The sequence below is a fragment of the Phragmites australis genome, chromosome 16 (genome assembly GCF_958298935.1).
Source record: "Phragmites australis chromosome 16, lpPhrAust1.1, whole genome shotgun sequence".
NCBI classification, from domain to species: Eukaryota; Viridiplantae; Streptophyta; class Magnoliopsida; order Poales; family Poaceae; genus Phragmites; species Phragmites australis.
The window spans coordinates 10,747,260-10,758,405 of record NC_084936.1 but is presented as its reverse complement, the minus strand read 5'-3'; positions in this window follow the sequence as shown (position 1 = coordinate 10,758,405).

The window sequence follows — 11,146 nt, the reverse complement described above, 5'->3', positions numbered from 1 at the left end:
CACATGTTATCTCTATCTAACCTCTTGTTTTAGGTTATGTTTGTTTATGGCTTGTCCAATTGTAAAAAATGTACATAAATTATTAAAAATCTAATTGATGCGATTCCACTTCTAAAAATCATCATTAGTTAAGGTCTACCTAGGGAACATATTGGTGAGCATGTCAAGTTCTTCCTTAATATGAGTTTTGATCGATTTTACACTTTTTAAAGCATCAAGGTAATAATGTGTCCTTTTGGATAGAGCTGCACTAAAATGTTTATACCACGAGAAAATGAATTCCAAATTTCATGATTCTTATTGCATTTTGTTCATATAAGTATTCTACCTCTTCATTAAAGTTCATGCCATTTGGAGCATTTTTCATAGCATTTCCGTCATGTTAATTGCGATGCATTGTTCAATTTTTTTAGCGAGCGACAATCTGGGGAGTGATGCAGGGTTAATCGATGGTAAACTTGAGGGGAGCTTGATTTTGAAGCACCTAAGCATCTATGCATGTTGACTCATTTTATTTTGATGAATGTGATAATGGTTAAATTGCTATTATCGTTATGTGTCGTAAATGCATGTTTAGAGAATGTGATGTTAGAAAATGGTCGGGTAGATCCTACTTGTTTGCATGGTACCTACCTTGACAAAGTTGTTACTCTTGATCCTTGTAACCTGTTAATATTATGTCGAGGTCTAACTTAAAAGTGATGCATAATTGCTTAGCCATGCATAGATCATAAGTAGAAGTCGAGCGGTGGATCATCACCATCATTCACGGGCTATAGGCTTTTAAATCTTGAATCACGAGTATGATTAGTTGTGGATGATGGGTATTGTTGTTGATACAAGACTGAGCGAGTGGTAGGGATAGTTCTGGAAAGGAGTCATGAATGCCATAGGCCCGTTTGAATTAGTTAAGCACCGATCTTTGATGCCGTTGACTTAAGGACTTATCCTACTTTCACATATTCTAATATGATATGAATGACCCGATTATCTCATGATATATCAGCGTTTGATCCATAACCTCATGGTGTGTGTGTGGAACTATTGTGGTGATGAGTTTGACCCATGAGCCTAGTAAGTTCCTTGAGGGGGAGCTAGGTAAACCTCGGTATCATGAAGATTGGTCAACCATGCGGGGATGGGTGAGAAAAAGGTTGTCCTGGGTGCCAAGAGATTTGACTCGTGTCTTATGGATAAAGAAGTACTCCCTTGCTGGGTGCAAGAACTATTCTAATAGCCACGCTCTCAGTCATGAGTATGATTAATGTTCCATTTGACATCATTGTAGAGTTTCGTTTGATTTTGTGGTATAGATGATATGTGGGCTGTTATGAGAAGCATATGAGAAGCATATGAGAATGTTTATGTTCGGTTGAGCATGTTCATATGTTACTTTACATTCTTGCACTTGTTGTCCTTGGAGGTTATGATTATTGTTAATCAATGCTAGTTGATCATGTGGCATGTTGATTAAATTCTTTTCTGCTAAATCAATTTAACTTTGTGAACATTCCTTGCTATTCATCCAAATGCATTATCCTTAGAGTCGGGACTAGTATATACCCATATTATATAGGTCTTGTGAGTTTCTTTGTATTCATGGTGCTATCCTTAAATTTTTACAGGTGAGGATGAACTCATATATAGAAACTTTTACCCTGCCGATTCTGGCAATGGGCAAGAGTAGCGGCTATCTACTTTGAGTTAACCCCGATGGTGCCTTATGGGAAATGGTGCCACCGGTCATTTATTATTTTAGCAATACTTCCACTGTGTTTAGATGTTAATATGCTAGATGAAAACTTGTGTTTTAACATAAATCTCTAGCATGTGCTTTGGCGAGATTGAGAGTTGAAACTTGTTATGTGTAGCTCTCCACCATTAAATTTCAGATTGTGGCACTCGTTATTATGGACTTATAATATTATTAAGACATGTAATCTAAGTTAAATATTTGCACTCTATCATGTCTTGGTGTAATATGCTTGTGTAAATGATGTGCTATATGATCTTGGGCTTGTTGAGCGTATATCGAGACTACTAGGATTGCTCTCGTTTTAATCTGAATGTGGCTACGAGGGATATCTTTAGATATGTATTAGCATGCGGCATGTTAAATGATGAGTGTGTGTGCTAGCTCTCATCTTTATGGACATTCAGTACTACCAATTAAGTCGAGTGTGATTTGGATAATTCTCATAGGTTGAGGAACATTTTATAGATGAAGGAAGCTTTATTTCGAGATGAAATAGTGTTCTGGACACTGCACCCTGTTGTTGACACTGGTTACATGCATAATTTATTAATCGCAAGTGCATGGGCCCATGTAGCCTTTCACTTAGAGTATTCTATGGTTTATCGATCTTAAGGAATAAGTGGATTATGAGCTTACTTAGAAACAGTGATTGATTGCGAAGTTAGGGGATTCAAAGATTCATGGAGAATGCCTTAGTGTTGTAGACGGATATGAGGAACGGTCTTCCCTAGGGTTAAGGTTCACTTGCATGTAAGATCAGATCAAGATAACTCAGTTAAGAGTAATCAGTGGTTATGCTATCACTACTACGGAAACCATGAAAATAGACAGAGTGACACAGATAGTTTCCTAGGACCCATCGCTGACAAAATACACATAGGCAGTTGTTGAGACAGATATGTCTGTAATATGACCGATCATTTGGGTGTGCCAGAGCACACATACGGGTTTCCTTAAAAGTTGTATATAACTATTGATGCAGATGATTTTTTATGAAAACCATCTATGTCTAATTGATGAACACAAACGATTTTTATAAATATCCGTCGGTAGTTAAAGACCCGGTACTATTTTAAATTTGACATGCTGACATTTACTACACATGAATAGTGGACTAGTACAAGTTACAACGACAACTCACAACGGAATTGTGGAATGCACAATGCATTCCCCTGGAAACCAAAACAGAACAACATTCTGAGCACTCGTGATCATGCCAACCATTAGTCCAATGCCTAGGAGGTAAAGGTACTGTAAGGAAAGGTGACGCTTTAAGAGGGGAGAAGAAAAACCTAAATTAATTTTTATCTAAATATTCTCTAGTATGTAGTGTGGCTACTTTATCGCAACAAGTTTTGCACCATAGGATACAAAAAATAAATTACACATCATAATTCTAATAAAGATAAATGCAGAAAGTAAATGGTGCAATATAAAGTATGGAACGCAAATGAGATAGAGAGCGCAAACTCAGCAAGATGACTTTTCTTGCGACATCAGTGAGTTACCTCTTACCACTAGTCCACGTTGGAGCCCCTAGCATAGGCAAATCTCCCTAGACGAATAATTCCACGGCTCTTGCCGTTAGAGCTCCTCATACGCCGGTGGGTCTCCTACAAGACGCATTTGGAGGATCGTCACCGTCTTCACTAAGGTAGTGTTTCGCTGCCGTCATGAGCCACTCACAACACTTGCACCCAAACTCGGTTGGAGGGTCTCGTAACACTCACTGTCGCCACTACTACATGAACATGCTTCACTGCCGGCTCCAAAACCTCCTTCACTGCCGGTTTTGGAGCCGGCAGTGGGTAACGGGCAGTAAAGCATAAGCTTCCATGAGATGAGTAATTAAGAAGCACCCCTCCCAAGAAGGAAGCGCATCGATTGTTTGCTCCAGCCCTCCGTCTCATGTGTGACACCTCTCTCTTGTAGTTCATCTAGCTGTTGTTGCAACTGCCATTCTTTCATTACGTACCCACGACTGCCGACTTTGTGGGGGTAGACTTTCTTCTTTGAGTTTGTTTTGTTCAACTCACTCAACCTCTGTGCTTCTTCTAACAACTTTTACTCTGCAAATGTTTGCCAATGATTTTCCGGTTGCGGCCATTTGCTGAAATATGGCGTTGTACCTTTCGGCACATAGGTTCTATTCAATGTGCCCTTCCAATTCTTAAATGAAAGCCACATCATCATTTGCGCCTTATGCTTAACTACATCCATATCTATCTCTGCAGGGAAGTCAAACCTCTCTAACATTTTAGCCTTAAGATGTCATTTTTTTATTGAATTAGGAACTACATGCGGATCACCTCATTCGTCAATCCACAATCTGTAGCTGATGGGCATGTGATCCTTAACAGCTATCCTATAGACTGACTTGTATGGTCTCAGAACTCTCTCTAGTGCAGTTGACTCCCCTGCTGGTGAGACCTCCATGATCACAAATCGTCCTATAGGCATCTTCGAGGGACCTTAGGCATGATGCCGCTCCTGGGATTGCTCATTGTCGTGACCCTCCAGAGCATCAGGCATGTGCGCATAAGTGAAATAATTATTGAGAACCTATACGATAATATGTAGAACATATGCATTCATCTACTTATGAATTACCTCGTCACCTCCATAGTTGTTTGTTTGGTCTAGGTTGAGGTAGTGGCTCGGGTTACCTTCTTCAATGTTTGACGGCGGCACTACATCTCCTTCTAGCACCTGGGTAGGATCGGCAGTTGGTGGCCATCCCTTCTTGGGAGTTCTGCATATGATGGCGACGAATGGTTGAGTATTCTAAATATAGAGAGCTGAGGAAGTGATGAGCCCATGGCTCCTTCGGATACGATCAATACCGCCAATAATCCTTGAATTACAAGAGCACATGCACAATAATTAGACCACTAGGTGAACTCATTTCTCGCTATTCATGTTTCCTTAGATGGATTACTACTAAATTCTTGTGATATTTCATTACTTAGGAACGTGGGAGAAGCACTACAACCTTACCCGGATGTCACCCCTCGAAGGCCAAGTCTACTCTGACTCAAGGACTGAGTTCTAGTCGAAGTCATGGACGTGGTTGAAGTCATGGTCATGGTCGAGTCTCAAGACAGCATGTCACACATCAGTAAAACGGGCATAACTCTCTCATACGAAGTCCGTTTTAGGCGTTCTTAGACTTGCAGTAAAGCTTATGTTGAGACCTTTCAAATGGATCTATGCTCGACGAAATATTCATTATGGTGTAGTCAGAGTCGAAGGAATAAGGTGTTGTGCCACCGTTTTGGACCTAGTTGGGTCTTGTAATGTTAGAGTTTGAGTCCAGGTTGTGTACGCATCTTTCCATGGCTGCACAACCCTAGGTTGACCCCCACATGTCCCCCTATAAATATACGGTAGCCGTCATAGTTTAGGTTTAGGTTTAGCTTAGATTATTCTATTTTAGACAGTTTCGTCATTTTTCGGTTTATTGAACCACAAACTCGAGTACTTCATTGGTAATTAGCAATATTCAGATTGCATCTACCTGTTCTTGCTTGTGTTCTCAATTCGCTTGCAGGAAAAGCCTTATTGGTAAGGTCAACCACGTCTTGGCATGGTTGTTAACCACGGAGTAGTGGTGTAGTGGTTGCGAGGGTTCTCGATCTGTTTTGGTTGGAGCCTTTGGATCATCAACGTCGAAACTCCATCAATCGACTTATCATATTACCTTCGGAAGATTGGGCAAATGAACATTAAGTGGTATCAAAGCCTTGATTGCCCGTTAGGTAATTTCAGTTATCCCCTTTGTTTAGTTTTGTTCCAGTACCTAGAGTCAAGAAAAATTGCCCCACAAAAATATTTAGATCATAGTTTTTCCGCTGTCCAAACCACTTTGAGTTTTTCGCAATTTTGTTTTCAGTTTTCGCACTGTTGAGTTTGAGTCCATCGTCAATGTCTTCGTTGCTGGTTGAGTCATTGTGTTCTAGTTTGTAGTATCGAGTCTTTGCTGTCTTAGTCATCATGTATCTCGATTTGCCCTTGTCTGTTTTAGTTGAGATTGTGTCACAGGCCGTGTCGACCACTAGTCAAGTTCGACCATCAACTCGGGTTCAACTACTAGTCGTATTCAACCACGTACTCCGCTTCGACCACTTGTCAGGTTCAACCACTAGTTGTGTTCGATCATCTACTCAAATTCGACAATCTACTCGGGTTCAACCACTAGTCGAGTCGACCATCTAATCGGGTTCGACCACTAGTCACTTTGACCACCCACTCGGGGTTCTGACTAGTCACCCGACCACCCACTCGGGGTCCGACCAGGTACTTCGACCACCTAGTCATCGCGACCATCTAGTTAGAGTTGCCCACCTTCTCGGATCCGACCACCATAGCCGAAATAGAGGTAGCCAAAGTCAATAGAAGAGTTTTGAGTTTGTGTCACATTCGAAAAAAAAAAAGCAAGAAGCAAAGAGTGCCAAAAATAGAAAAGAAAGTAAAGAGTGAAAAAAGAGAGAGAAAAAGAGAGAATTAAAAAAGGATAATCAGTTTGCATTGCGAATTTTGTTCCATTGTGCTTGCGTCTGATATAGTCTTCGGCTTGCTTGAGCTAGTTCAACGAACATGATCAGGCCAGCAACTGTGATGAGTACTGTGGACTTTTATTCAGCTTTGCTACTTTGATTTCATTAATTGCTATTCCTTGCTACTAAATATTGCTTGTCCAAGCTACACCTTCTCTCTATCAGAACGGTATCTTCCCTTACAACTACCTCACTCGCACCCGATAAGGTATCACGAACCAGCCACCAATTGTGCCAACTGCAAATTAGTATGTTGCATTGCGATATTATAGAGGACGAAGAGGTTACAATGGCACGATTTTATAGAGGGTTAAGGCATGAAATTCAGGACATAGTTGATTACAAAGAATACAATATTGTTCCTAGATTGTTCTAACTTGCGTGTTTGGAAAAAAAGAATTGCAAGGATGATAATAGAGGCCAATGAGCAATTTTGAGAGCACGACTACTTTAAAATAAACACCGGGATAAGTCAAAATAGCCCCACATTCAGCTACACGATCTGCTACCCCCTTCTCGAGTAGGACACGTTCAGCAGTATCTTTGACACCATCACACGCTCCCAAGGTAAGCAAATTCTTAAGTGTGCAGGGTCCAACAAAGAGCTCTTCTTCGGTTGCTTCTACAGGCCGATCAACCGGAATTGTATACCACTGATGTAAGGGAATGGGCCATGTCATGAAGGATTGCCCAAGTCAGCGTGCGTACATTGTAACAAAAGACGATGGATACGCTCTTGCAGCTAACCATGCAGGTGACGAGGATGGACATGAGACGGATATCGACTATGAGGATGTGTTCGATGCCACTGCCACAAAGGATTATCGGACCCTCATTGTGCAACGAGTGTTAAGCACTCAAATGGAGCAAGCAGAACAGCTACAATGCCACAATTTGTTTTAGATGTTCCTCATAGTCAAGGATTATCATGTTCGAGTCAATATTGATGGAGGAAGCTACAACAATTTGGTAAGTTCAGATATGATCAAGAAGCTTGCCTTGCTTACAAGAAACCATCCTCACCCTTAAGTATCATATTCAATGGTTCAACAACAGTAGTAAGGTGAAGGTAATACAAATAGTTAGGGTGTATTTTTCTATTGGTTCATACCATGATTGTGCTGATTTCGATGTTGTGCCCATGCAAACATGTTCACTTTTGTTAGGACGACCATGGGAGTTTGATACTGATGCAACACATCATGGTAGAAGTAATAAGTACACCCTTATGCATAAAGGAAAGAAAACAACTTTTCTACCTTTAACCCCTGCTGAAATTGTGAAATGTGAACAAGAGATAGCTGAAAATAAGAGAAAAGAGTTTGATATTGAATCTAAAAATCAGCAAATAGCAAAAAACGTTTTTCCACCAAAAAGGGAGAAAGCAGTAACAACTTCTAAGTCCAATGGAATTAGATTGAAAGAGTGTGTTATGCTTGCTACTAAATCTGATCTTGCTGAAATTTATACTAATAAGCTATCATGCTATGCTTTGATATGCAAAGAGACCTTAGTTTCACTCGAGAATATATCTAGCTCTTTGCCTCCTATTTTTGCTAACCTTTTGCAGGAGTTTTACGATGTATTTCCAGCTGAAGTTCCCCCGGGATTACCACAATTCGAGGGATAAAACATCAAATTGATTTGATTCCGGGAGCAACTTTGCCAAACCGTGCTGCATATAGAACCAACCCGGCAGAGACTAAGGAAATTCAGCGATAAGTCCAAGATCTTTTGGATCGCGGGTACGTACGAGAATGTCTTAGTCCTTGTGTTGTTCCTGTTCGTTTGGTTCCTAAGAAAGACAGTAGTTGGCGTATGTGTGTTGATTGTAGAGCCATTAATAATATTACTATAAGATATCGTCACCCTATCCCTAGGTTTGATGATATGCTTGATGAGTTGAGTGGTTCTATAATTTTCACTAAAATTGACTTGCATAGTGGATACCACCAAATTAGGATAAAACTTGGAGATGAATGAAAAACTGCGTTTAAAACTAGGTTTGGCTTGTATGAGTGGTTAGTAATGCCTTTTGGGTTAACTAATGCACCTAGTACTTTAATGCGATTGATGAACGAAGTTTTACGTGCTTTCATTGGGAGATTTATGGTGTTTTACTTTGATGACATTTTGATTTACAGCAAGTCATATGAACTACACTTTGATCACTTATGTGCTGTTTTTAAAGCTTTGAGAGATGTATGTTTGTTTGATAACCTCGAAAAGTGCATCTTTTGCACGGATCGAGTCTCTTTTCTTGGCTATGTTGTTACTCCACAGGGAATAGAAGTGGATGAAGCAAAAATTAAAGCCATAAAGAGTTGGCCAACCCCTAATATTGTTACTCAAGTGAGAAGCTTTCTTGGTCTTGCAGGTTTCTATCAGCGCTTTGTGTGGGATTTCAGCACCATTGCTACCCCATTGAATGAATTGACGAAGAAAGGAGTGGTTTTCAAATGGGGACCTACACAAGAGAAAGCATTCAAGTTGTTGAAAGAGAAACTTACCCATGCTCCTTTACTCCAACTCCCTGATTTTGGTAAGACCTTTGAGCTAGAGTGTGATGCTAGCAGGATTGGAATTGGAGATATGTTAATTCAAGAAGGTAAACCTGTTGTTTATTTCCGTGAGAAGTTAAGTGGGCCAAGTCTAAATTATTCCACTTATGATAAAGATTTGTATGCTTTAGTTCGTGTATTGGAACTAAACGGTTGGAACAAAACATACGGATTGGATTTGTATATGGGTTTGATTGTATTGTGATCCATGATGAGTTAGAGTCCTGAAGGGCTTCCAATGTAAGAGCCCATTAGTGAGCTCTATATAAGGAGAGGTGGGGGCAACTCTGGAAAAACCCTAGCTACAACCTTCCACCTGATCTCCCAAAATCCTAGTTGTGCATGTAGTGCTAGCACACCGGTGCATGGCGATCCTGCCCTGTATGTGTGGATACTATAGAGGCACTTCTGCTATTGTGACACTAATCTCTTCAATGTGAAATTCACGATGTCATGCTCGGAGCTAGTCATGCTCGAAGGTGGTCATCCTCGAAGCTAGTTGAAGAGCGTGATTGCTACTCGGAGCTGGTCAAAGAGTGCGACTGCAACTCGGAGCTAGTCAAGGAGCGCGACTGCTACTCTGAGCTAGTCGAGGAGCACGACTACTACTCGGTGGTTGAGGAGCGCAACTGCTACTCTAAACTAGTCGAGGAGCACAACGCACCCGCTTGGAACTGCTCGAAGAGTTGCCTCCTCTACATTGATGAGCACGACGTTGGATCGGTTTACTCCAACTCTTCCTTCATTGCGCTGCGCATCTAGTGGTAACAATATATGATCTCCTAGTAGCATGGCTTGATCATTGAATACGGTAGAAAATTTTGTTTTATGCTAGTGTAGTCTACATGTTCCCCAACAACAATAACACAGGACGTAGGGCTATTATCCTCTGAAGGACCAAACCAGTATAACCTCTAGTTTGTGCTTGGTGTTTGATTCAACAACGTATTGTCCCCTACTAAATTTACATCATCTTAAGATAGACAATTCACCAATCATCAACACCTTTTATATTAGATCACATGATAAAAAGAGCATGGTACAAAATAGCGGTGTCCGCATAGATGCCTTCGAGGACAAATGTGGGGTGTGAGCGTACTATGGATACATAGAGGAGATTAGGGAACTCGACTATGTACATTTCAAGATCTCCCACTTTCGGTGTCATTGGGTCACACTCTCACATGTTAAAGTCGACAAGTACAATATGACTACTTTAGACCTCGAACGTGCCGTATACAAAGACGAACCATTTAAACTTGCTAAACAAGTTGTTCACGTCTTTTATATGCAAGACCCGACAAATCAAAAGTTTAACGTAGTCCTTCTAGGAAAATGAAGGATTGTCGGAGTTGAGAATGTCATGGACGAAGAAGAGTACAATCAATGTGATGAGTTCCCTCTAGGAGACAGCACCGCCATCAACGAAGAACAACTTACAACCAGGGCCACTTGCTATATGCGCGTTGATGTGCATTTGCCCGATCTCTTGAAGGTAATATGATAAGTCGATTAGTGGAGTTTTGACGTTGATGATCCAAAGGCTCAGATCAGAACAGATTAAGAACCCTCGCAACCACTACACCACTACTCCATGGTTATAAACCGTGCCAAGTCACGGTTGACCTTGCCAAAAACACTTTTCCTGCAAGAGAATCGAGAACACAAGCAAGAACAGGTCGATGTAATCTAAATATTGCTAATTACTAATGAAGCACTCGAGTTTGGGGTTCAACAAACCGATAAACAGCGAAACTGTATTAAACACAATGATCTAAGCTAAACCCAAGCTTAAACTATGATGGCTACTGTGTATATATAGGGGGGTATGAGGAGGTCGACATAGGGTTGTGCAACCGTGGAGAGAGGCATACACAACCTGGACTCCGACTCCGACACGATTACAAAACCCGGCAGGGTTCAAAACGGTGACACAGCACCTTATTTCTTTGACTCTGACTAAATTATAAGGAATATTTGTTTGAGCTCATATCCATTCGAAAGGGCTTGTTGTAAGCCTTCCATAATGTCCAAGATTGCTTAAAGCGGACTTCGTATGAGAGAGTTATGCCCGTTTTACTGACGTGTTGTCCTCGAACTCGACTTCGACCACGACCATAACTTCGTTCACGATCACGACTACTAATAGAGCTCAGCCTTGAGTCTGAGTAGACTTGGCCTTCGAGGAGTGACGTCCGAGTAAGGTTGTGGTGCTTCTCCCACGTTCGTATGCAATAAAATATCACAAGAATTTAGTAGTAATCCATCCATGG